Genomic DNA, 28,000 nt, shown 5'->3' with positions numbered 1-28,000 from the left:
CTTATGATATGTGCTTAAAGAACTGGCATTACACTTGATCCAATTAATCTATAACTCCATATTTCTAATGTTTTATTGTTATTTTTCTCCCAACTCATTATCATTTATCATTATCCACCGTATCTCTTAAAATACGTACTTCTCTAGCACTGTGGGCTCCATGCAACTCAAAGAATTACATAGTTTTAATGTATTCTAAGATCTGATGTCATTCCTTTGTACATGGGCCCATGTTTTTTGTTCAACGTATACTAACTACACTTACTAGCCTCTATCATTTTTATCTCTTGAATGCCTTGTTCCTCTACCTCTCCTGGTAATAATACCACTCAACGTAAGCAGCCTTGCCTGGCACTTAAGTTCCACTTCCAGCCCCAGGGGTGAGAACATGACCTAGACATGAACTATACTGCAGTCTCTGGCCACAATTCGGTGTTGAACATGTGACCTAAGCTGGGTCATTCAGAATATGCTATATGATCTTCCTTGCCACTGGCTCATTACTATCGGGATCAAGAGCCATAAGGACCAAGTAAGTCAGGACTTACAGCAACCAATTTTTCCTGGCAACATGAATGAAGTTGTCTACAGAATACCTGTGGAGAAGAAATAAGACTTGGATTATACCATCTGAGACCTGAACCTGGCTGCTTAACTTCTGGACCTGGCATTCAGATGAGTTTAGTAAATTCCCCCACTCGTTGAGTTTGTATGCTTTGGATTTGTATCACTTACAATTTAAAGTGCAGGAGCAGAATAATCAGAGATAAAGAGTTTTAAGTCCCTTGGTATAGTATGGGAAGAAAAAGATACAAAGGATATACTTATGTTAAATATGGACAGTAAAAAGAAAAAAAAAGGTAAAATTACTAGAGGAAAAAAACAGCAATAAACTAACAACAAAATACTTCCTTAAGGTTACTAAATTGCTAATTACCACTGTAGAATAAGTAAAACCATAAGGGCACTTGTCTTAGAATTCTAGATCTGGATCTTCGTAGAGGTTTAAAAGTCACTGATTAAGAAAGAAAAAAGGCTGCAAGATCCTACGTTTCAGTCTTCATCAGAGAATCTAAGCAGAGGAATTTCAATAGTTTTTTTTTTCCTATATGAATTCTAGTAAGTAAGTGCTGCTTCAAAATGACAGTTTAGGGCTGGGTGCGGTGGCTCACGCCTGTAATCCCAACACTTTGAGAGGCCAAGGCGGGCAGATCACGAGGTCATGAGATTGAGACCATCCTGGCTAACATGGTGAAACCCCGTCTCTACTAAAAATACAAAAAATTAGCCGGGCGTGGTGGCGGGCGCCTGTAGTCCCAGCTCAGGAGGCTGAGGCAGGAGAATGGTGAGAAACCGGGAGGTGGGGCTTATAGTAAGCCGAGATTGCACCACTGCACTCCAGCCTGGGGGACAGAGTGAGACTCCATCTCAAAAATAAATAAATAAATAAATAATAAACAAGAATAAAAAATCTGACATAGCACATGCTTAATAAATGATCAATCAATTGCTACTCTTAAATATAGATTACCAGGTCTAGTTGACTTTTTCATTTTTTGATCATATATGTTCTAATGTTTTCAAAAAACAGCTCTGATGAGACATTATTCACATACCATACAATAGCATATTACTACCGAATGGTATAAAACCCATTAAATGGCTTTTGTATATTCAGAGTAGTGTGACCCTCACTACGATCAATTTTAGAACATTTTTATTACCACAAAAAACAACCCCACCGCTCTTAGTCATCACCCGCTAATCCCCTCCATTCTCTCAGCCCAAGGCAACCACTAATTTACTTTGTGTCTCTACAGATTTGCCTATTCTGGACATTTTGTATGCCCGGAATCATATAGTACATGGTCCTTTGTAACTGTCTTTTACTTGAAAACTAGCATGTTTTCAAGGTTCATTCACATTGGAACATGTATCAACACTTCATTCCTCCCCTCCCCTCCACACCACCCCGCCCGCCGCTTGGGACAGGGTCTTATACTGTTGCACAGGTTGGAGTACAGTGGCAAGATCATGGCTCACTGCAGCCTCAACCTTCTGGGCTAACGTGATCTTCCTGCCTCAGCTTCCCATGTAGCTGGAACCACAAGTGCATGCCACCATGTCCAGCTAATTTTTTTATTTTTTTTATTTTTGTAGAAATTATGTTGTCCAGACTGGTCTCAAACTCCTGGACTCAAGCGCTCCTCCTGCCTTGGCCTCCCAAAGTGCTAGGATTACGCCTATCCTTTCACTGTTTTTTATTGTCATACAACATTCTACTGCATGGATATACCACATTTTGCTTATCCATTCATCAGTTGATGGACATTTCGGTTGTTTCTACTTTTCCACTATGATAAATAATGCTGCTATAAATATTCGTGTACAAGTTTTGTTTGGTCATATTTTCATTTCCCTTAGTTATATACCTAGGAGTGGAATTCCTGGATCATATGGTAACTCATGTTTACTTATTTAAGTGTTTAACAAATGGAGGAACTTCCGGACTCTCCAAAACGACCACACCCTTTCAATTCCTACTGGCAGTATATGAGGATTCCAATTTCTCTACATCCTTTTCAACTGTTGTTATTATCTGATTTTATAATTATAGACATTATAGACACAGTGGTATCTCACTATGGCTTTGATTTGTATTTCCGTCATGACAGATAATATCTATTTTACCTTTTTTGTTTTTGGTTTTTTTTTGAGACGGTGTCTTGCTCTGTTGCCCAGGCTGGAGAGTAGTGGTGCCATCTCGGCTCACTGCAAGCTCCGCCTCCTGGGTTCACGCCATTCTCCTGCCTCAGCCTCCCGAGTAGCTGGGACTACAGGCACCCGCCATCACGCCCAGTTAATTTTTTGTATTTTTAGTGGAGATGCGGTTTCACTGTGTTAGCCAGGATGGTCTTTTTTTTTTTTTTAAGTTTTTTACTTTTAAGTTTACTACTGTATGTCACAGCAGGAGTGTGTGTCATCGAAACAAAAGAAGTTTGCCTACTTGCTAGGACAGAATGGACATGGACCACTTAGCAGTAGTTTGCGAGGGTTTCTGTGACAAAGTATGACAAACTGGTAGCTTAAACAACAAAAATTTATCTTTGCACTTTTTCTGAGGGTAAAATCAAGGTGTTGGCAGGGGTGGTTCCTTATGATAGTCAAGTAGGATCTGTTCCAGGCCTCTATCCTTGGCTTGTCAATGGCCATTTTCATGTTCATGTGGCATTTTTCCTGTATGAATAACTGTCTCCAAATTTCTCCTTTTTATAGACACCAGTTATTAATACATTGAAACAAGGGCCCACCCCTAATCCACAGCTTGATGAGAATGCAAAATGGAATAGCCACCTTAGAAAACTGGCAGTTTCTCAAAAGGTTAAACACAGTTACCATATGCCCCAACAAGTCTACTCCTAGACATACAACCAAGAGATATGAAAACATACATCCACATAAAAACTTGTCCAAGAATGTTTACAGCAGTGATGCTCACAATAACCAAAAAACAGAAACAACCCAAATATCCATCAAATGAATGCATAAGTTATATATCCATTCAAACGCATATTATTCAGAAATAAAAAGGAATGAAGTGCCGATTCATGCTACAACACGGATGAATCCCAAAAACATTAAGCTAAATAAAGCATCCAGTTGCAAAAGACCACATACTATATGATTATATGTATATGAAATGTCCAGAATAGGCAAATCTATAGAGACAGAAAAGTATATTAGTGGTTGCCGAGGACTGGGGAAGAGGGAGAATCTGGAAGGGACTGCTAATGGGTATGGGGTTCCTTTTTGGAGAGATGAAAATGTTCCATAATTAGATTATGGTGACAGTTGCATAACTGTGAATATATAAAAACTGAATGAACTGTACACTTTAATATGGTTAATTTTATGGTATGAGAATTATATCTCAATACAGTTGTAAAGACAAAACCAGCAGAGGCTGGGCCTTGTGGCTCATGCCTGTAATCCCAGCACTTTGGTAAGCCGAGGTGGGCAGATCACCTGAGGTCAGAAGTTCGAGACCAGCCTGGCCAACATGGCGAAACCCTGTCTCTACCAAAAATACAAAAATTAGCCGGGCATGGTGGCTCAAACCTGTAATCCCAGCTACTTGGGAGGTTGAGGCAAGAGAATAGCTTGACCCGGGAGGCAGAGGTTGCAGTAAGCTGAGATTGTTCCACTGCACCCCAGCCTGGGTGACAGAGTGAGACTCCATATCAAAAACAAACAAATAAACAAACAAAAAACACATACAAAACCCCAGCAGAACAGCAGAATATTAACACTGGCCACTTTCAGCATGATTCATATAAGTCAGGTTATATACAAACTTGTAAAAAAAAGATCACATTTTGAAACCTCCTTGGCCGGGCGCGGTGGCTCAAGCCTGTAATCTCAGCACTTCGGGAGGCCGAGACGCGTGGATCACAAGGTCAGGAGATCGAGACCATCCTGGCTAATACGGTGAAACCCCGTCTCTACTAAAGAATACAAAAAACTAGCCGGGCGACGAGGCGGGCGCCTGTGGTCCCAGCTACTTGGGAGGTGGAGGCAGGAGAATGGCCTAAACCTGAAAGGCAGAGCTTGCAGTGAGCTGAGATCTGGCTACCGCACTCCAGCCTGGGCGACAGAGCCAGACTCTGTCTAAAAAAAAAAAAAAAAAAAAAAAAAAAGAAACCTCCTTATAGAAATTTATAACAGTGCTTGATCGAGAGCATCAGCTTGACTGACATTCAAATATTTTGATGCTCCTGAATCCCTGATTTCCGCAACTGCTACACATCTCAATTCCTGTCTACTCCTCTTTCCATGGTGATGACTTGGAAACATTATTATTGCTAATCTGGATCTGTTGAAATTTTGTACAAATCACTGCTGTTTGGCTTTTGCCAGAATATATTTATTGTGATCCTAAAAAACATAAATGTCACTTTATAAAAAAGGAACCAAGGGTTGTACTTCATTTGAGTATGAAATATACTGAATTTCCTCCCATTTGGCTGAACTTTAGTTCAGAAAGACTCTTTCAAATATTTAAGCAAACATAATCTAGATAACCAAGAAATCTATTCATAGAATGGATGCCAAGCAATGTTAGAGCCAGGCATGGTGCCTCATGCCTGTAATCCCAGCATTTTGGGAGGCCGAGGCAGGTAGATCAGTTGAGTTAAGGAGCTCAAGACCACTCTGGGCAACACAATGAGACCCTGTCTCTACAAAAATTAACTGGATGTGGTGGCACGTGCCTGTGGTCCCGGCTATTAAGTAGGCTGAAGTAGGTGGATCTCTTGAGCCCAAGAGGGTGAGGCTGCAGTGAGCTATGATCATGCCACAGCACTCCAGCCTGGCCAACAGAGTGAGGGACTGTCTCTGAGGAAAAAGAAAAAGCAATGTTAACAACAAACTACCTATCAAACTGTTCTACTTCACAAAATTTACTTCATTTAAAAATATATCCGAGTTGCAAAATGAGTAAGAAATAACAACTTTCTAAAAACTCTACTTTTTCAAGTTATTACAGTGTAGAAAGCCAACTCAAACTGCAGTGCCAATGATGACCTGGGATTTTAAGAACCAATATCTCTATCAACTTCCTCCAAAGCCACCCTTAATTAATATACAATCTAAATAAATATAGTATTTTTGCTATCAAAAAAGTACCTAGGGTCAACTATCAGATTGTCACTCTCAAGTTACTCATTAGAAATTCTGAAGCTATGACTGGTTGACTTAGTCTATACTGTGAAGAATTTAAATTCTGGATTAGGCCGGTGTGGTGGCTCATGCCTGTAATCTCAGCACTTTGGGGGGATGAGGCGGATGGATCACTTGAGGTCAGGAGTTCAAGACCAGCCTTTCCAACATGGCAAAACCCCGTCTCTACTAAAAAGACAAAAATGAGCCAGGCGTGGTGGTGTGTGCCTATAATCCCAGCTATTTGGGAGACTGAGCGGGGAGAACTGCTTGAACCTGGGAGGCAGAGGTTGCAATGAGCCGAGATCATGCTAATGCACTCCAGTCTGGGTGAGAGAATAAGACTCTGTCCCTCCCCGCCCCATCAAAAAAGAAAAAAAAAATTCTGGATTAGGTCAAGCCATAAGTTAAAAGAGATGTAGGTATGCTTTCATAATTATTATAGCATATATTTTATTAATAAATCTTACAATGCTGAAAGCAAAATCCCTTGCATAGTAGACACAAAAACTTTACTAAATGAACTGAAATTATTTTTCATTGATATGATGGACAATTTATGCTAACTTTTCAATTTTACAATTAGACTCTAAGCAGCTCATGTTAATTTATGATACAGTCATAAATACTAGCATCAACAAACGAGCTATCATTTTCATATTAAAATAAACATTTGCCTTCAAGGTAATACTGAGTTAAACAAAATCTGAAGCTTACTGAATCAGATAATGAAAACAACTCTCAAATCAGTTTACAATAATTTTTGACATTTCACTCAAAAAATTTAGAAAGCTCTAGAACCAGAAAGAAACCAGAAAGATACACCCCCCGATCTCAAACAGCAATCACTCTAGGAATTCCATTTGAAAAGATTCTCCAAATGCCTCACAATGTAAAAGGAGAAAACTATAAATTATATACGACTTTGCTAATGTGAGTTTGAAATAACTACCAGTGCTCACATGCAATTCAACGTGATTTAACCTTTAATGCATACTCAATTATTTGGTAATATCTTAATTACTTGGCATAATCAAATAATGAGTGTATTTTCTAGATGACTGTTGCACTGTTTTTTGTTTTTTCTTCATTCTTTTAAAAACAAAATACCAGAGTGCAATAGAACAACCTTGGCAGTTTTTTCTTTTAGTAGGTACAAGGACAATTTATCCTATGTTAAATGGTCCCGAATACTTTTAAACTATTTAATACCTTTTATAGTTCTCTTTCCTTCTTTGATTTTAGTTATCAGTTTCTGCTGCTAGAGCAGCTACAGCGGGCAGCCTCTCCCACTTCTAATTTTGTTTCTAATTTTCTATGAGAAAAAATAAACCTGTCGGTCTGCCTGCATCTCCTACTAACTTACTGCCATCGCATTGGCTAGATAAAAGTGTTAATGATAGAACGGCAGGGAATCACTACTCTGTGCCTATGATCTTAAAACTATGATCAATGAGGAAATTATAGATTTCCTCAGCCACCTGTCCATAAATGAACTTACAAATTTGGATTACATGGTATAGGTCCCCTGTCCACTGGTGGATGGATTTATTTTTTTCTTAACCTTCATGACTTCAGTAAATACGGAAGGTCTTCTAAGTACGGAAGGTCTTCTAAGTACATAGTTGCTGTAAGCAACTAACAATTCTAAGAACATTACAAAGTCTGAACAAAATATGGAGTATAATTGTAGTATGCCTGACAAGCTATCCATTTTGAAAATTTCCCCAATAAACCCATTAAATGTTGGGGATAAAGGCACATTAATTGACTTGATTCCTAAAATGATTTATACTTGATACAAGCATAAAGTTGAACTTTTATATATGACATAAGATGATAAGCCCTTTCCAAAATTACAGTATAGGTGTTAATTGCTAATGAAGTGTTAATTGCTAATGAAGTACAAGTGATACAAACTTCATTTAAGTCAATTCTCTTAAACTGCCACCTATTTTACCACTGGGTTCTCCATTTCAGTAGCAAGGTAAATGCAACAAAAACATGGTAGAGCAGCTGTATGAAAGCTGCTTGCCTAAGAAAAGATACAAAGAAATTTCCATATACTACAAATAAAACTTAAATGTTAGTCTAAAAACACGCTTTATCCTTTCCTTGCTTTAATTAAGTATCAAAATCAGCATTCATTAAAAAGAAAATCAACACTCACAAAAAGTTGTGGAATGTGTAAAAACATATTTCACGTAACACAGAATGACAACCAAAATATTTCATTTGTAATTTATCATATGGACTTAACAAAACTTCAGCTGGAAAAGACATTCCAGATCATGAAAAGAAGATTTTAAACTTGGGTCTTATTGAATATAAACTGCCATTCTAAAAGCTATGAAAAGTAGAACTGACAATAATCTTTACCAAAGAACAAACAAAAATTTATAACTACAGAAGTTACACATCTTTGTGTCAAGGGTAATTCATATGTAATGTATTCTTATTTAAATGAGGTGAAAATCAAACATACAATTGACCATTATAAAGGTACAATTTAGTAGTATTTAGTCTATTCACAATGTTTGTCTCTACCAGCTATCTAGTTTCAAAACTTTTTCATTACCTTGTGAAACACCCATTCCCATTTAAGGAGTAACTATTTTTCCCTTCCCCCAACTCCTGGTAAACTCTAACCTGTTTTCTGTCTCTGGATTTGCCCATTGTAAATATATCATATAAAATGAACTATATAAGCTAGGCATCCCTTGAGCCCAAGAGTTCCAGTTCAGCCTCAGCAATAGAGCAAGATCCCATTTTTTTTTTTTTTTTTTTTTGAGGCGGAGTTTCGCTCTAGTCGCCCAGGCTGGAGTGCAATGGCACAATCTCAGCTCACTGCAACATCAACCTCCCGAGTTCAAGGGATTCTCGTGCCTCAGCCTCAGCGTCCCAAGTAGGTGGGATTACAGGCACCCGCCATCACACCCAGCTAATTTTTGTGTTTTTAGTAGAGACAGGGTTTCATCAGTTGACCAGGATGGTCTAGAACTCCTGACCTCAGGTGATCCACCTGCTTCTGACCTCAGGTGATCCACCTGCTTCAGCCTCCCAAAGTGCTGGGATTATAGGCGTGAGCCACTGTGCCTGACCAAGACTCCATTTTTTTAAAAAAAAAAAACCAAAACAAAACAAAACCATACAATATGTGTTCTTTAAAATTAAATGACTTCATATGCTGCATATGCATATAAATGCATTCTAGGAAAGATACATACTTAATTACACCTAATAATATAAACACCTACTTACCTGAAGTCAATTAAGAGTTAGAAAGGTTAATTCTAGTTTCAATACAAATGTTCAAAACTTTTTTAAAAAGGAGATGACTTTAATCTTCTTTCTGCTCTTATTACAGAGAACAAGAAATCATAAAATGTTTGACAGTATTAAATTGACTGAATTTTGCATTAACAAAATTTCAAAAACTAGGAATAAAGAAATGTAGGACTAAGAAGCAGATTATTGTGCACTGCATGTTAGCAGGTATTTCTTATTTGAAGATTTAAAACATTCTTAAATTACTAAATAGAAACAATACCGGAAGCCACAAACAGAAAGGAAAAATTAACTGTGTATTTACATAATAAAATACTATTCTGTAATAAAAAGGATATTCATATGTGCAATAAAATGGATAAATCTGAAAAACATGTTGAGTGGAAGAAGCCCTACACAGAGTATATACTGTATAATTTCATTTATGTAAATCCTAGAGCAGCCAAATATATGATGGAAAAGAATCGGAAATTTTGGTTGCTGCCTCTTGAGGTGTGGTGCAGGGGGAGCGATGACTGGGAAAGAAAATGAGGGAACTTTCTTGGGTGACAGCAATGTTCTATATCTCAATGGGTCTATGGGTTGTAGAGATGTATACAATTTATCAAAAACTAATTGAATGACATTTATGATTTGTGCATTTTTCTGAATGCATATGTACCTTTAAAAAGCAATCAAACATTGAAATCTAGTTAAGAATATGCGTACCCAAGTGTTTAGGGGGTGATGTATACTATTATAATACCTGCAACTTAATTTAAAATGCATAAAACATAGATTAATATGGGAGAAAGCAAAAAGAACAAAAGGTTAACAACTGTAAAATTGAGTAATTTATCAAATTTTGTGTACATTTGGAAAATTTCAAAATAAAATGAAATATCAGATTGGCAACAGATCTCTCAACAGCAATCTAGATGTCAGAAGACATGAGAGATATGTCTAAGTACAAAAGGAACATGATTCTGTACTTAGCATTCTATGCATCAATCAAGTCTGATGTCAGAAAAAAGACTTCAGGCCAGGGAGGTGGCTCACGCCTCTAATCCCAAAACTTCGGGAGGCCAAGGCGGGTGGATCATGAGGTCAGGACATCAAGACCATCCTGGCCAACATGGTGAAAGCCTGTCTCTACTAAAAATACAAAAATAAGCTGGGTGTGGTGGCACGTGCCTGTAGTCCCAGGTACTCGGGAGACTGAGGCAGGAGAATAGCTTGAACCCAGGAAGCAGAGATTGCAGTGAGCCGAGATCGTGCCATTGCACTCCAGCCTGGTGACAGAGTGAAGACTCCATCTCAAGAAAAAAGAAAAGAAAAGAAAAAAGACTTCAGACATGTAAGTTCTCAGAAGGTTTATTTCCTAAGCAACCTTCCTCGGGAAAATATCTCAGACTGTTACCTAGACAAATGAATGTAAAAAGCAAGAGAAGGATCCAGAAGATCCAGCAAATAGTTGATTCAACCTAGTAGGGCAGTGAAGGAATGAGACCTGTGAGCAGGACATAAGATTCCAGGAGAAAATCTCATGGAAACACAGATTGGATAATCTTGAGGATATGCTGATGGTGCACTATTGTTTGTCAACCAGAAAAAAAAAAAAAAAAAAAAAAAAAGGCAATTAGAAACTCCAGGAAAAAAAAAAATCGAGGACAGTCATGCTTCTAATGTGTAACAAGTAACAATGTGACATAATTCTGATAAACTGATGGAAGCATCAAAAAAATCCATTTGATTTTTGGTGCTAGAAACACTCTCTTCAAGTAACTCATGAATCCTGATAATAAAACAGAGGATGAGAATGATAGTCAAATGCAGACCTACCATACTGATTTCTATGTGTATGTACTGTTTTGATTTTTTAAAATACTACTTAGGAAAAAGTTCTAAAAAATTAATTTTAGAAATGTAGTTCTACACAGGCTCAGTTTCTTATCCCATGCCTGCCACCAAAATGTTTATAATTTGTTAAGCATACTGAACAATATGATAGGTGTCTGAGTTCAAAAGATAGAGGAGTTATCAAAATTACTTGCGATAAAACCAATCCGACCATCCTCTTTCTCAACTTATCAAAATGATCTTAAAGAAAGGTTTTTTTTTTTTTTTGAGACGGAGTCTTGCTCTGTCGCCCAGGCTGGAGTGCGGTGGCCGGATCTCAGCTCACTGCAAGCTCCGCCTCCCGGGTTCATGCCATTCTCCTGCCTCAGCCACCCGAGTAGCTGAGACTACAGGCGCCCGCCACCTTGTCCAGCTAGTTTTTGTATTTTTAGTAGAGACGGGGTTTCACCGTGTTAGCCAGGATGGTCTCGATCTCCTGACCTCGTGATCCGCCCGTCTCGGCCTCCCAAAGTGCTGGGATTACAGGCTTGAGCCACCGCGCCCAGCCGTTTTTTGTATTTTTAGTAGAGACGGGGTTTCACCATGTTAGCCAGGATGATCTCGATCTCCTGACCTCGTGATCCGCCCGTCTCGGCCTCCCAAAGTGCTGGGATTACAGGCTGGAGCCACCGCGCCCGGCAAAGAAAGGTTTTTAAAATGTCCTTCAAAACATTTCTTGGCAGGGCGTGGTGGCTCATGGCTGTAATCCCAACATTTTGGGAGGCAGGAGTTCGAGACCAGCCTGGACAACATGGCAAAACTCCATCTCTACTAAATACAAAAATTAGCCAGGTGTGGTAGCACACACCTGTAATCCTGGCTACTCAGGAGGCTGAGGCAGGAGAATGTCCTCAATCTGGGAGGTGGAGGTTGCAGTGAGCCAAGATAGTGACACTGCACTCTAGCCTAACCATTTCTTTTCTGTGGTCAAATCATCCTGAGTAAGACAAAAACTAAAATCACAAAGATAACACCATGGTCTGGTTGCCTGGCTCTGTGATAACATCTCATGTGCTTTGGGTACTGAATCTAGCGTCTTAGCAACAATATGTAATACAACCTGGTAAGCCTAAGAAGGGTGCCAAACAGCCAAGGGGAATATAAAGGGGAGATAATTACTTACTGAGGACATTTATAGAATTACTCCTTCATCATTTCCCCCTTTTTAGCACAACTGAGCCAGGCAGGAGGGTCTTGAGCGCAAAGTCTCCCATCCCTATTCCCATCCCATCTATTCTATTCTCTTAAGGGTGGAGAGGGAAGGGAAGGGAAGAGGGGACAGGTGACATTAATACTGATGCACTTTTAGGAAAACATCTCATTTGTGTCTTGGACCACGTGGATTTCTTCTCCCCTGCCTATCCCCTTCCTCCCTATATCCAAAAAAAGAACAGAAAAGAGAACAGAACAAAAATTTATCAGGTAATCTTCAGACCCTGAAACAAAGAAATACAATGTAGAGACAAACATTCTCTTCAGGAATGCGCTCTTGTCACTAGAATAGTTCAAGCAAAAAATAAAAACATTATCTGCCTGATTTCAGATACCCATAGGCACTTGCTCAAAAGGCATAAGCTAGGCATCTCCTCTTCCCCTATTCTGATATCCCCTGGAAGAAGACAGACAAGGAAAAGCAGACAATTTTAGGCAAAGCTGCCCAGGTGATTGCCCCTGGATGTGTCCCACACCACTGAGGTTGGATCGGATGACTTCTCACATTCTAATAGCTGAGATTTCTCAGTCTGTCTAAATGCAGGTAATTTTGTTTAAGAAAAACTATGGCATCTTTCGTTTAAACACTAAGACAGTAAATCCTTGATATATGGAGATTAAAGATTGGGGTTTAGATGTCACAAGTGTACCCCCAAATCCACTACATTTGGGATGAAGAGATAACTGCGGGAATGATTCACTTAACTAATGAAAACACCTAGCTGACAGCCCAGAACCACAACTCCAGTATTCTTTATATACTTGTTATTTTAATTCACAATTGTCTACAGGAAAACACTGCTGAACTTCAGTAAACAAGTGTACTTGCAACTTCATCCAAGTGTATACTTCTTTCATGGCCTTTGCACTTTCTGTTCCTTCCATCCAAAACATTCTTCCCTGTATATCTCACGACTTGTTCCTTCATTTCATTCAGGTGTTTACTTGAATGTCAAAAGATGTTGCTCTGACTACCCTGTGTAAAATAGGCCCTACACTCCATTTCATCATGTTCTAACCTTTCAACTTCCTTTTCTAAAATCATTGCAATAGTTTCTATCTGACACTCTATTATACATAAATATTTCATTCTTTGTCTCACTCACTAGAAAATAAGATCCATGAGGACAAGTACTCTCTGCTTTATATATGCAGTACAAGGCACATAGTAAATTATCAACAAATATTTCATGAACGAATGCTGAGTGGATCCATAATGTCCTGGGTGGGCAACAATCCTATCACTTCAGCTTTGCAGATATATTCAAAATTAAAATTACCATTGGAATAATACAGAGTTTAACGACAGGAATTTATTTTATAGAACTATATATATGATTTGGGCCAGTATGTATGGAATCATTAAGGAGGTGGGGTTATTTACATTTTATTTGATTAACAGGGAAAATACATGCTAAAGCATCATGCTCTAATTTTTTTAAGACAAGAGTCTCACTCTATCACCCAGGATGGAGTGCAGTGGTGCGATATCAGCTCACTGCAATCTCTGCCACCAGGGTTGAAGCGAATCTCACGCCTCAGCCTCCCAAGCAGCTGGGATTAACAGGAGGGCACCACCATGCCCAGCTAATTTTTTTGTATTTTTAGTAGAGACAAGGGTTTTGCAAGGTTGCCCAAGCTGGTCTCGAGTTTCTGGCCTTAAGTATTCTGCCCACCTCAGCCTCCCAAACTGCTGGGATTACAGGCGTGAGTGAGCCACCGTGCCTGGCCCTGTGCTCTAATTTAATGCAGAATTTTTGCCGTTTCCTTCATTCTTCAACAGTTGATAGTGGAGTTAGGATGAGTGGCAAATGGTTTTAAAGGTGCTGCTAATTTTATTCCTCCATTTCTGGACATTTTTACCTTTTTTTTGTTAGCCCTTCCCTTTCCTTTATTTGTTTGACATCATTTGTAGTTAAAAGGCCTGATAATAGGAAACTATATGAATACAGTCAGCTCACTGTAAATACCACTACAATAAACTAAAGTTTCATGCTGAGACTACTAAGAGTTTGTCAAGTTGTGTTTGCCCCTACTGCAGTAACTCTAATAAACACAACTTTGATCAACACATTTTTTTCTGGTGTCCTTTTTGGGGAGTCAGTTGACAGTTAAATGTCTATATGATGTGTTTTTACTATATAAGTATATTTAAAATTCCAACCTCTCTCATTTCCCAACTATTCGTACCTTTCACTGGAAAAAAATTAGCTAATCCTATAGAGAGAGGTCGACAAGTATAAATGAACGAAAACAGCATAATTTCTTTAGTGGTTTCCACATACCAAAACGTTTACAGGCATTATCTTGTTTCCTCCTTACAAAATCCCTAAAAGGAGATGTCATTATCTTCATTTTATAAATGAAGAAACAGACTGAGTGGCTAAGTAACTTAACTTGTTCAGCTGTTAAGTGGCAGAGCTGTGAATTTCAATTAGGTGTCTGAGTTTCCAAACACATACTTGTTTCCATTCAACATGTGGTTCTCAAAGTGTGGTCTAAGGACCACTGCAGGGTCACCAAGATCCTTTCAAAGGGTTCATGAGGTCCTCTCCCTTTTTATCTTTGTATCTACGCTTGGCCAAAATTGTCTTCTTATATTTCAATCCAAACCACGAATATCAGACTGAATGCAAAAGCAGGTATGTGAACCCAGCCATCTTCTTAAGTCAGACATTAAGGAAATTTGCAAAAATATTAAACAATGAGATTCTTCTTTTTTAAAGTTATTTTGCATAAAATATGGTATTTATGTAAACTTGCAATAAGTGTATCATTCTTATTAATCATTAAATATTTTTAAAAATTTCTCATTTAATATTTTTAAAATGGCAATACTATCCACACTGACTTATATATTTGACATAATCCCAATTAAAATCCAAGGTGGCTTCTTTGCAGAAATTGGCAACCTGACCCTAAATTATACAGAATAATAAATGGGATCTGGAATAGCCAAAGAAAGACAAAAAGAAAAAAAAAAACTCGAAAAAGAAGAACAGAATTGGAGCTCTCATATATCCCAATTTCAAAACTTGCTACAAAGGTACGTAATCAAACAGTGTGGCACTGGAATTAAGACAGACATAGAAATCAATGAAATAGAATTGAAAGTCCAGAAATAAAACACATTTTTTTGATCAATCGATTTTCAACCACAGAGCCAAGACAATTCAATGGGGAAAGAACAATCTTTTCAACAAATGGTGCAGAAAACTAGATATTCACATATAAAAATAAATCTGAACCCCTACCTCACACCATACACAAAAATTAATCATCCATTTTACATATTACAGAGAGTGTATCCTCCCCAAGTTGGTGGTCTTTTACTGCTGATCTCCTCATATTCCATTTCCATTGCTTTAAAACATTTAGACCAGGCACAGTGGCTCACAGCTGTAATCCCAGCACTTTGGGAGGCTGAGGCAGGTGGATCACTTGAAGTCAGGAGTTTGAGACTAGTCTAGCCAACATGGTGAAATCCCATCTCTACTAAAAACATAAATATTAGCAGGGCATGGTGGCACATGCTTGTAATTCCAGCTACTCAGAAGGCTGAAGCAGGAGAATTGCTTGCACCTGGGAGGTGGAGGTTGTGGTGAGCCAAGATTGCAGCACCGCACTCTAGCCTGGGCTACAGAAGGAGACTCCGTCTCAAAAAAACAAACATTTAATACTTTTGGTCATATAGTAACCATAGTAACAAGCATCAAACTGGGAGATGATAACTAATTTGAGGGAAGAGGGTAACGTAAATGCTTAAGTTTACTAGTAAGAGTTGTGGCAACTCTTGAGTTGAGCATGTCGATCACTACCATTTCCCCAACATGTCTCTGTGTAATAGTTTGGTAATTCTTGCAATATTTCAAACTCTTTCATTATTTACTAGTAAACTTAAGCATTAACGTTACCCTCTTCCCTCAAATTAGTTATCATCTCCCAGTTTGATGCTTGTTATGTCATCATAGGGGAAGAAATCTTTTATTTCATCTTACAGATAATATGCTTACAATATAAACATCTGGTTGAATAATGCCTCTTGACAAAACCATATTACAGCAACTGGACAATGAAAAATGCGGACAACAGATTCTTTCTAGTTTAAATGACGAGGAGTTAAAAAATGAAAGAACAGCAAGACCTAACAAAAGGACAATGAGAAAAGAACTGGCATTTAGAAAAAAACAAGGCACACAAAGTGAAAACAAAAACTGTAACTTGGATTTGTTCAGTGTTAGAGATATTTCTATTGTGCTCTATACATGCGAACATGGCTTAGTAATAATAACCAATGGAACTATGTTAAATATATGAATGGTATTTTGCAGAGGATATTTGTTTAAAAACAGGTATTTTTCCCCCTTAGTACTATACAGGAACACACACAGGTTGTGCATACCTAATCTGAAAATGTGAAATCCAATATGCTCCAAAATCCAACAGTTTTGAACACTAAGATGACAATACAAGTAGAAAATTCCACACCTGACCTTACATGATAAGTTGCAGTCAAAATTTTGTTTTATGCAAACAATTATTTAAAATACTGTATACAATTATCTTTAGGCTATGAGTATAAGGTACATATGAAACAAATTTCCTGTTTAAATTCGGGTCTCATCCCAAAGATATCTCAATATTCCAAAATCTGAAAAAATCCAATACACTTCTGGTCTCACAAATTTCAGGTAAAAAGTACTCAACCTATATGCACTTCAGAAACATTGCTTTTCTTTTTTTCTTTTACTATTTTTTTTAAAACAAATTGAAGGTTTGTGGCAACTCTTGAGTTGAGCATGTCGATCACTACCATTTCCCCAACATGTCTCTGTGTAATAGTTTGGTAATTCTTGCAATATTTCAAACTCTTTCATTATTATGTCAGGTGATGCTGAGCTGCAATCAGTGCTCTTTGACCTTACCACTGTAATTGTTTTAGGGGACCACAAACCACACCCATATAAGACAGTGAACTAAGTTGATAAATGCTGTAGGTGTTCTGATTGCGCCACCAACTGGCTGATGCCCCATCTCTTCTCCCTCTCTTTGGTCCTACCTATTCACTGAGACAAAACAATATTGAAATTAGGTCAATTGGCCAGGTGTCGTGGCTTACACCTGTAATCCCAGCACTTTGGGAGGCCAAGGCAGGCAGATCGCGAGGTCAGGAGATCAAGACCATCCTGGCTAACACAGTGAAACCCTGTCTGTATTAAAAATACAAAAAATTAGCTGGGCGTGGTGGTGGGTGCCTGTAGTCCCAGTGACTTCAGAGGTGGAGGCTGAGGCAGCAGAATGGCGTGAACACAGGAGGTGGAGCTTGCAGTGAGCCGAGATTGCACCACTGCACGCCAGCCTGAGTGACAGAGCAAGACTCCGTCTCAAAAAAAAAAGAAATTAGGTCAGTTAATAACCCTACAATGGCCTCCACATGTTTAAGTGAAAGTAAGAGTCACAGATCTCTCACTTTAAATCAAAAGTTAGAAATGATTAAGCTTAGCAAGAAAGGCATGTTGAAAGGTGAGACAGGCTGAAAGCCTAGGCCTCATAGCATCAAATAGTTAGCCAAGCTGTGAATGCAAAGGAAAAGTTCTTGAAAGAAGTAAAAATTGCTACTCCAGTGAACACATAGATGGTAAGAAAGCAAAATAGCCTTATTGTTGATATGGACGTTTCAGGGGTCCAGACAGATGATCAAACCAGCCACCATATTCCCTTAGGCAAAAGTCTAACCCAGTAGAATGCACTCTCTTCAATTCTATGAAGGTTGAGAGAGATAAGGAAGCTGCAGAAGTTGAAAGCTAACAAAGACTGATTTATGAGGTTTAGGGAAAATGACACCATCTCCATAACGTAAACATGCAACGTGAAGCAGTAAGTGTTGAAGAAGCTGCAACAAATTACCCAGAAGATCTAAGATCATTGATGAAGGTGGTCACTAAACAACAGATTTTCAATGTAGACAAAACAGCTTTCTATTGGAAGATGCTATTCTAGGACTTTCATAGAGAGAAGTCAATGCCCTGCTTCAAAGCTTCAAAAGACAGGTTGACTCTCGTTAGAAGCTGATGGAGATGCTTAACTTTAAGTTGAAGCCAGTGCTCATTTAACATTCTGAAAATCCTAGGGCCATTGAGAACTATGCTAAAAGTACTTGTGTACTGTGTACTTTTACAGAGCCTGTGCTCTATAAATGAAACAAAGCCTGGATGACAGCACATCTGTTTGCAACAGGTATGCTATATATGAATACTTAAAATCTGCTGTTGACACCTACTGCTCAGTAGACTCCTTTTAAAAGAAGACTCCTTTTAAAACACTTACTGTTCATTGATAAAGTACCTTGTCACCCAAGAGCTCTGATGGAGATGTAAAAAGAAATGAATGTTCTTTTGCCTGCTAACACAACATGTATTTTTCAGCCCATGTGTCAATGATTAATTTTTATTTTTAAGTCTCATATTTATGAAATACACTATGTAAGGCTACATGGCTGCCAAAGATAGTAATTCCTCTGATGCAACTGGGTAAAGTAAGCTAAAAACCTTCTGGAAAGGATTCATCATGCTAGATGCCATTAACAACATTTGTGGGCATGGTGGCTCATGCCTGTAATCCCAACACTGGGAGGCTGAGGCAGGATTGCTTGAGGCCAGGAGTTTGAGACCAGCCTGGGCTACAGAGCAAGACCCTGTCCCTACCAAAATAAATAAATAAATAAAAATAAAAATAGACAGATGTGGCATGCACCAGCACTGAAGTGGGAGAACTGCTAGAGCCCCAAAGTTCAAGGTTACAATGAGCTATGACAGCAGCACTACACTCCAACCTGGGCAACAGAGCAAGACCTCCATGTCTTAAAAGAACATTTATGATTCATGGGAGGAGGTCAAAATATCAACGTTTAAAAATTTTTATTTTTTGACCACCTAGGCATCTGTGAAGTTACAAAATATCAACAAGAGTCTGGAGAAATCGATTTCAACCTTCATGGATGACTTGGAGGGGTTCAAGACTACCATGGGTAAAGTAACTACAGATGTGGTAGAAATTGTTAAGAGAACTAGAATCAGAAGTGGGGCTTAAAGATGTGTTTGAATTGTTGCTCATGATATCATTTGTTCACGATTACGGATGAGCAAAGAATGTGGTTTCTTGAGATGGACTCTACTCCTGGTTAAGTCTATTTCTGTGGGCATTGTTGAAATAGCAACAAAAGATTTAGAATATTATACCAACTTAGTTACAAAGTAGTAGGAAAATTGGAGAGGACTGACTACAATTTTGAAAGAAGTTCTACTGGTGGGTAAAATGCTTTCCAACAGCAGCACATACTATCGAGAAATCTTTCATGAAAGGAAGTGCCCATCAACGTGGACACTGCTGTCATTGTTGTCTTATTTTCAGATATTGCCACAGTCACTCCAACCTTCAGCAACAACCATCTTGATCGGTCAGCAGCCACCAACACTGAAGCAAGACTCTCCACCAGCAAAAAGATTACAACCTGCTGAAGGCTCAGATGATTATTAGAATTTTTTAGCAATATTTAAAAATTAAGATATGTGCATTTTTTAGACACAATGCTCTTCACACTTTAAATAGACTACAGAATTATACAAAATTCTTTTTTTTTTTTTAAGTGATAATGTAAGTAGTAAACCTAACTTTCAAATGCACTGGGATACCAAAAAATGTATATGACTCACTTTTTCATGGTTGTCTGGGACTGAACTCACAGTATCTCCTAGGTGTGCCTGCAATTCTTTGGGGATCCATTCTAGTTGCTGTATCAATACAATCATGCACTGCATAATGACATTTCAGTCAACAATGGCAATGACAGTGGTCCTATAAGACTATGTTGGTGAAAAATTCCTAGCACCTAAGGATTATCACAGCCTTCGTTAACACATTACTCACATGTTTATGGTGATGCTGGTGTAAACCTACCGCATTGCTATATGCATATGACTACATGAAAGTATAGCACATACATATATGTACAGCACGTAATACTTGATAATGGTAATAAATGACTATGATATTGATTTATGCATTTACTACACTTATTATTTTAGTGTACTCCTTTTATTTAAAAAATTAGATTAAAAATTGTATTAAAAATTATATAAAAAAATTAGAAGTTAACTGTCAAACAGCTCAGGGAGGTCCTTCAAGAAGTATTCCAGAAAAATACATTAACGTCAAGATGATAGATTCATGTGTGTAATTGTCTTTGAAGACCTTCCGGCGGGACATGATACAAAGATGGAAGACAATGATATTGATGATCCTGACCACATGCACAGGCCTAGGCTAATGCATGTGTTTACATTTTAGTTTTTAACAAAAACTTTTAAAGGAAAAACAACAACAACAACAAAAACTTTTAGGCCAGGTGCAGTGGCTCATGTTTGTAATCCAAGCACGTTGGGAGACTGAGGTGAGTGGATCACCTGAGGTGAGGAGTTCAAGACCAGCCTGGCCAACATGGTGAAACCCTGTCTCTACCAAAAATACAAAAATTAGCCGGGCATGGTGGTGGGCACCTGTAGTCCCAGCTACTTGGGAGGATGAGGCAGGAGAATCGCTTGAATCCAGAAGGCAGAGGTTGCACTGAGCCAAGATCGTGCCACTGCACTCCAGCCTGGGTGACGGTGATGACAGCAAAACTCCTTCACAAAAACAAACAAACGAATCCCCAAAAATTGTAAAACAGAAAATGCTTATAGTGCAAGGATACAAAGAAAAAATATTTTTGTACAGTTGTACTATGTCTATTTTAAGCTAAGTGTTACCACAAAAGGGTCAAAACTTAAAATTCTAACAAATTTATAAAGTAAAAAGTTACAGCAAACTTAATTTTTTAGATAGAAAAATATTTTATAAATTTAGTGGAACCCAAGTATACAGCATTTATAAAGTCTACAATGGTGTACGATCATGTCAGAGGCCTCTGCATTCACTCACTGGCTCACATAAAATAGTTTCCAGTGCTGCAAGCCACATTCATTATAAGTGCCTTAGGTATACTATTTAAAAATATTTTATACCTTATTTTTACTGCACCTTGTCTTTATTTAGATATACAGATACTTAACCATGGTGTTAAAATTGCCTACAGTATTTAGTATAGTAGCATATTGTATAGGTTTGTAGCCCAGGAGCAACAAGCCATACATACCATATAATTTAGGTATCTCTAAGGCTATATACCATGTAGGTTTGTGTAAGCAACCTTACACAATGTTGTGTAAGGACTCCATGATGTTGGCACAACGAAACTGTCTAATGACACATTCCTCAGAACTTATCCCTAATGTTAAACAACGTGTGACTGCAGTTTGTTCCTTTTTTATGGCAGCGTAGTATTCCATGGTATGGATGTATCACAGTTCAATAATTCATGCAGCAAAGGACATTTGGGTTGTTCCCAGTAAAAAACAAATAGATATGCAGTAATTCTGTATGAAGGAAGCTTCTTTCCCAAGAGCATTTTTAAAATGAGAGCCCACCGGGCACAGTGGCTCATACCTATAATCCCAGCTACTAGGGAGGCTAAGGCAGGAGAATCGCTTGAGCCCAGGAGGAGGAGGTTGCAGTGAGCCGAGACCACGCCACTGCACTCCAGCCTGGGCAACAAAGCAAGACCCTGTCTCAAAAAAATAAAATAATAAAATAAAATAAAATAAAATATTAAATAAAATAGGGGCTTACTAAAATGAAGGCCTAGGCTGTAGGCATGGTGGCTCATGCCTGTAATCCCAGCACTTTGGGAGGCCAAGGTGGGCGCATCACTTGAGGTCAGGAGTTCGAGACCACCCTGGCCAATATGGCAAAACCCCGTCTCTACTAAAAATACAAAAATTAGCCAGCACGGTGGCTTGTGACTGTAGTCCCAGCTACTTGGGGGACTGAGGAAGGAGAATTGCTTGAACCTGGGAGGCAGAGGTTGCCTCCCAAGGCCAACATTGTGCCACTGCACTCCAGCCTGGGGGTACAGAGTGAGACTTCGTCTCAAAAATAAATAAATAAAAAGAAAGACTAACGCTCACTTTAGCTATTGTTTTGTACACATGTTGTAAACATGTACAAAGAAGTTTGATTTCACAACAGTAAGACTTTTTTTTTTTTAAATTCCAGAGCTTCTCTCCCCACTGAGAGGCAAGGTAACAAAGTAAATCCACAGTTAAGCCACCTCAGACTAAGGTGGTAGTTTACTCTAGTTGTGGAACTTGTTTCTGTCCTAAGAGCACCAGGGACCTGTTTTGTGGAAAATAATTTTTCCCCAGATGGTGCAGGGGGTGAGGAGGATGGTTATGGGATGAAACTGTTCTATCTCTGATCATCAGGCATTAGATTCTCATAAGAAGCATGCCACCTAGATCCCTTGCATGTGCAGTTCACAATAGGGTTTGCAATCATATAAGAATCTAATGCCACCGCTGATCTGACGGGAGGCAGAGCTCAGGTGGTGATGTTCACGGTCCACTCACACACCTCCTGCTGTGTGGCCCAGTTCCTAAGGGCTGGGGACCCCTGCCTTAAAGGACAGGTTAGCGAAGTTAATTGTACAACTAACCCACAAAAGTAATTTATACTTGTCATTCATGAAACTAATGTTGTAAGAAGTCAAATTCACTATTTTAAATCCTTAGATCAGACAATATCAAGTTATTCCCTCTTGAGAATGGTCAAGAATAAAAACAAAGGTAGTTTATTTTCTCTACTTAATTTCTTTGTCAGATGAAGTCATTATAGGGAGTTGTAGATAAAAACTTTAGTAAAGCAAACATCATTTAAACATGCTGTGCAATCTACTATTCATGAAACAGGCTGGGTGCAGTGGCTTATGCCTGTAATTCCAGCACTTTGGCAGGCCAAGACAGGAGCATCGCTTGAGCCCAGGAAGTGGGAGACCAGCCTGGGTAACACAGTAAGAACCTGTCTCTACTAAATTAAAAAATCAGCCATGTGCCTATAGTCCTAGTGACAAGCTTGTAGTCCTAGTTACTTGGGAGCATAAGATGGGAGGCTCACTTGAGCCTCAAAGTTCAAGGCTGTGGTAAGCTATGATCCTTGTTGCTGCACTCCAGTCTGGGTGACAGGGTGAAACCTGTCTCTTAAAAAAATAAAAAATGAAATAAGGTGGCTCAAAAACCTTACAACTTTCCTAAAGAAGTGAGCTGACAGGTAGAAATTTGGAAAAAACTCACAAATATAAAATTCACAAGGCAAAGAGGGAACAAAGATCATAAACTATAGGCTTTCAAAATTCTCAGAAAAAGAAATTTAAGTTAATATGTGTGTATGGAGACTAAGAATGGGTAAGATGAGGCAAAATATTAAAGATAAAACCTAGATATGAAACAAACAAATTGCTGGAAAATAAGGTACAAAACTAGCTTTGGGCCAGGATTTAGTTTCATCTCTATTTCAACCCACAGCCAATAACTAATTGATTTAATTCTGGAAATGACATACATTCATGAGACGCTAATGTCTTATTAGGTACAAGCAAATGTGTTTAATTATATAACTTCCTTATTTGAGAAGCAAAGTTAACTTGACAAAATTTTGTTTAATTATACGATTTAATTCTTTGCACATGTCCATATTATTAAACATTACAGGAAGTCTTAAGGATTAAGTCTCAAGATGATTTTTTTTTTAAAGTTTACAATTATACAGAGAAAAAACTGACTTCCTTCTCTTCACAATAGCCATCTCATTCCATTTTATTTATTTATTTATTTATTTATTTATTTATTTATTTATTTATTTATTTTTGAGACAAAGTCTTGCTCTGTCGCTAGGCTGGAGTGCGGTGGCATGATCTTGGCTCACCGCAACCTCCGCCTCCCAGGTTCAAGCGATTCTCCTGACTCAGCCTCCCAAGTAGCTGGGACTACAGGCGCCCACCAACACGCCCTACTAATTTTTGTAATTTTAGTAGAGATGGGGTTTCACCATACTGGCCAGGCTGGTCTCGAACTGTTGACCTTGTGATCTGTCTCAGCCTCCCAAAGTGCTGGGATTACAGGCGTGAGCCACCCCGCCCGGCCCTTCACTTTAGTTATCTTAAGTTATAAGAAATAAATTATCCCTATAGGCAAATGTGGTTATAAAGACAGAGTACTGATTCTGCGGTTTGGTGCTGCAATAGCTATTTGAAAATTACATTACCATTTGTTACTACGCCTCCTTGACACACTAATTCCCCAACTTATTTACAATAGAATATGGAAAGTCAATAGTGAAATTTTCTAATTCAAATAGCAATAGTATTTTACAAACCTATCAAGCCTTGTTCATCACTGTAACATTTTCCAAGAATGGGAAAAACAAAACTGCTACCAATTTTCACTACTTTATTGCTGAGAAATTAAAACTTAATACTAACTCAAATGGATGTAATTAGGTACACTAAAGTACCAGTTCAAAAAAAGAAAAAGAAAAACCTATTACTTGCAATGCATGGCAATGCACATCTTCTGAATAATATTTGACAAATCTCATTTCAAGTTTATATAATTTTCTATTGCTACTATCATGTAACACCTCCTTGGAGGAGCACCCATTTGTACAAGGTCCAATGACTTGGGAGGCCCACCATATATACCTCAGCTCATTATTTTGGTTAAGGTGCAGCTTGTTTTGAACTCTGACTGTGCATTCCTGTCAGAAAAGACTTCGTAATATAATCATCTTCATGCTAACCTTAAATTTGTTTAACTATAGAAATTCTAAGAACACTATTATGTGTGAAGACTCAGTAAATTTTCAGAAATGCCTAGGAAGAGAAAGGAATAGCATCTCTCACGAGTTGTTTCACAGAAAAGGAACACTCAAGTGTTGATAAATAAGGAGAATTAAAAAACAGCAACAAAACTGTAGTCACATATGGTCATAACAATTTCAAATGATTTGCTTAATCTTAACTCTGTATTAAATAGTTCAAATGTCGCCTGGTAGCACAATGAATGTGGATAGCATGTATATAAACTAGAGCTTGAAACATGTATCAGCTAAATAAAATTTAAAAGATATTACAGTAGTTAACTACTACATGGAATACACTAATTATTATTCCCAATAATCCATTTGAAACATATTCCAAAGACACTTGCATTTTAATTGAAAGTCAAAAAAACTTCCATAAGGTAATCAAAAATAACTAGCCACAAACTGTGCTTAAGTCACTATTTAAATTAATATGCCTGTGGTACTCTTCAGTAACAGAATGTGTTCGAAGGCTGCAACAAAACCCTCAGCATATGCACAACAAACCCATTCTCTAAATATGCATGAAAATAATAAATTTAATATTTAATTGCACAAACTGTGTCAGGCTCAATGCTAAGGGATTTACATACTTTATCTCTAATTTTCTGTTTTCTTTGTTTTTAAGATGGAGTTTCACTCTTGTTGCCCAGGCTGGAGTTCAATGGCCTGATCTCCACTCACCACTGCCTCCCTGGTTAAGCGATTCTCCTGCCTCAGCCTCCCGAGTAGCTGAGATTACAGGTGCCCACCACCACACGCAAGTAAGTTTTTGTATTTTTAGTAGAGATGGGGTTTCTCCATGTTGGTCACGCTGGTCTCCAACTCCCGACCTCAGGTGATCCGCCTTCCTCAGTCTCCCAAAGTGCTAGGATTACAGGTGTGAGCCACTGCGCCCGGCCGTTATTATATATTTATCTCTAATTTTCATAACTTCCTAAGTTAAGCATTATCATCCTCATTTTACAGATGAGGAAACCGAACTGAGGTTCATGGAGGGATCCAACAGCCAGGAAGAAAATGTAGACGACTCCTAAATTTTCAACAGCTTTTCTCTATATAAATCACTCAAGATCTGAAAGTATCAATTGTATAATTTATCAATTAACTCTTAAGTTTTGGAAAATACTATGCTGGCAGCTGGCAATATATGTTACAGGCACTTTGTGGGGATCTCAGGGGACTTACTTACCTTCTAAGGCTATGTATTTATTTATTTTTTTGAGACGATGTTCTGCTATACTGCCTAGGCTGGCCTTGAACTCCTGGGCTCCAGTGATCCTCTCACCTCATACTCCTGAGTAGCAGGGACTACAGGTGACTACTATATGGCTGGCAGTTTTCATTTCTTAATAGATACCCAAATTTCCTCCAGGACCCGAACGTATCTATGTCAATCCTGTATCCAGGTGTACTAGTTATGGAATATAGAAGACCATTAAGCCACCATAGTCTTCTCAGACCCTGAAGAAATGATCAAAACTCAGATATTTCTTCAGAACCCAGGTTTATTCTGCCAACAAGTAAACCTTTAAATGAGTCTAGAATTTTAACTCTGATCACAGGTATGTCTACTACAGACTATAGAATCCATGATTTAAAGACATATTCTTCCAGGCATAAAAACAGAGTGGTATTTGAAAAGACAAGCACTCGATCAAAAGGTGATGAAGAAATCATAACAGAATGCCCTAAAAATAGCCAAATATGCCAAATTTTTAGAAATTGAGAGGTGTCCAATTATTCCTGTCAGACTGGTATCCTACTAAATACTTAGAAGATCTTGTTTCAAATATTATAAACGGGTAGACTTCCAGTTTGACTTTAACCATCTTTTCATTTAAAAGTTTTTGTCATCAATGACATTTAAGCTAAAAAGGGTTTCTTAAAGTTACAATTAGGTAAACCATAATCATGAAGATACATATATTTAGAAGATTTTATTAGAAAAACCATTTACTGTTCACTAATCCTAATTTGGAAAGCACCTCTTCACCTTTTACTTAGTCAACTTACTATCCCAGGACAATTACACACGGAGCATGATAGTCCCAATAATTTAAGTTTCTTTATAAAAACAAGCTCAACAGAGGCACCCTTTGGACCTAATCACAACAACAAAACAAAACAAAACACCAAAAAACTTCAAAACACACAAAGATTTGTTGGCAGCCTAAGGCTCAGTCATCAAAACGTGTGTAAATGTGATCCCGGGGGACCGTGACACTGACAATCATTCAACTTTCTTTTTAATATTCCCATTGTGCTTTTGCTGGTACCACAGGGAAAATGTACCTACATTTCACCAACCGGTCGAGGCTGAAAATTCTCTTGGTGCAAGGCCAGGGGATGCGGCCGTGGGAGCCCGGGGCACCGGCGCCAGCCACCCGAGAGAGCAGCACCACGCTCCTGGCAGGCCTGCTGTGGCTGGCTCCCGAGTCCCTGGGGCTGCAAGAGCAGCCGCGGAGGCAGCAGCAGTAGCCATGGCAGAGACTCGGGAATCTTTCCCCTGCCTCCTCCGCTAGGCCTCGAGGGGTTTGCTTTTCACATGGCCCCCGAGTGGGGGCGGTGGGCACAAGGTAGTGGCTGCAGCTGCAGCCGCAGCCGCAGCCGCGGGCCAGGCGAGACTGGCTCCCCTCGGAACCCGACCTAACGGCGGGCTGGCAGCAGCGGGACGTCGGAAGGCCCTGGCTGGAGCGCCGACGACGCGGCGGGGAAGGCCACCTTCTCACACACCGCATCTCTCCCCTGCCTGCCTCCTTCTCCGTTAGCGCTACCGGTTGGCGGGCGGGGGAGGGGAGCGAGGCGCGTTATTCCCGGGGAGCTGGACGGGGGAGGGGAGGGCATCTCTTACCCGCGTTACTGAGGAGGAGGCGGTTGGAGCGCGGCGCGGCGGGGCGACGGCGGGGCTGGGTGGGTGCAAGTAAGAGTCTTACGAAAGGGAATTAACCCCATCACCAGCCCGGACACCGGCTCCAGCGGCAGCCGCGGCTGGCAGAATCCCGCCCCTTCCCACCACGCAGTAGCCCCGCCTCTTCGTTCTCTTTGAGCGGCAGCCGACTACTCATAGGTTGTACGTCCCCGGAGTGACATGAGTGTTGCCCAATCACGCTTG

The 28,000-nt window shown here is 39.1% G+C and overlaps 1 protein-coding gene across 14 annotated transcripts in view; it reads right to left on the bottom strand.

Moving 5' to 3' along the window:
* R3HDM1 (R3H domain containing 1) overlaps window positions 1-27,902 on the bottom strand; it is a 199,277-nt gene extending 171,375 nt beyond the window's left edge. For 12 of the 14 annotated variants that reach the window (XM_023193775.2, XM_023193781.1, XM_023193782.1 and 9 more), the window contains exon 1: window positions 27,740-27,902. The gene's annotated coding sequence lies outside the window, so the exon portion shown is untranslated. The remainder of the gene's footprint in view (window positions 1-27,739) is intronic. The other 2 variants (XM_023193776.2, XM_023193787.2) reach the window with 1 other exon arrangement.
* Between the last annotated feature and the right edge of the window lie 98 nt (window positions 27,903-28,000).

The sequence above is a fragment of the Piliocolobus tephrosceles genome, chromosome 11 (assembly GCF_002776525.5).
Source record: "Piliocolobus tephrosceles isolate RC106 chromosome 11, ASM277652v3, whole genome shotgun sequence".
Lineage (NCBI taxonomy): Eukaryota > Metazoa > Chordata > Mammalia > Primates > Cercopithecidae > Piliocolobus > Piliocolobus tephrosceles.
Note: the sequence above shows the minus strand (reverse complement) of the source record. Positions and strands in the feature narration are given on the sequence as shown.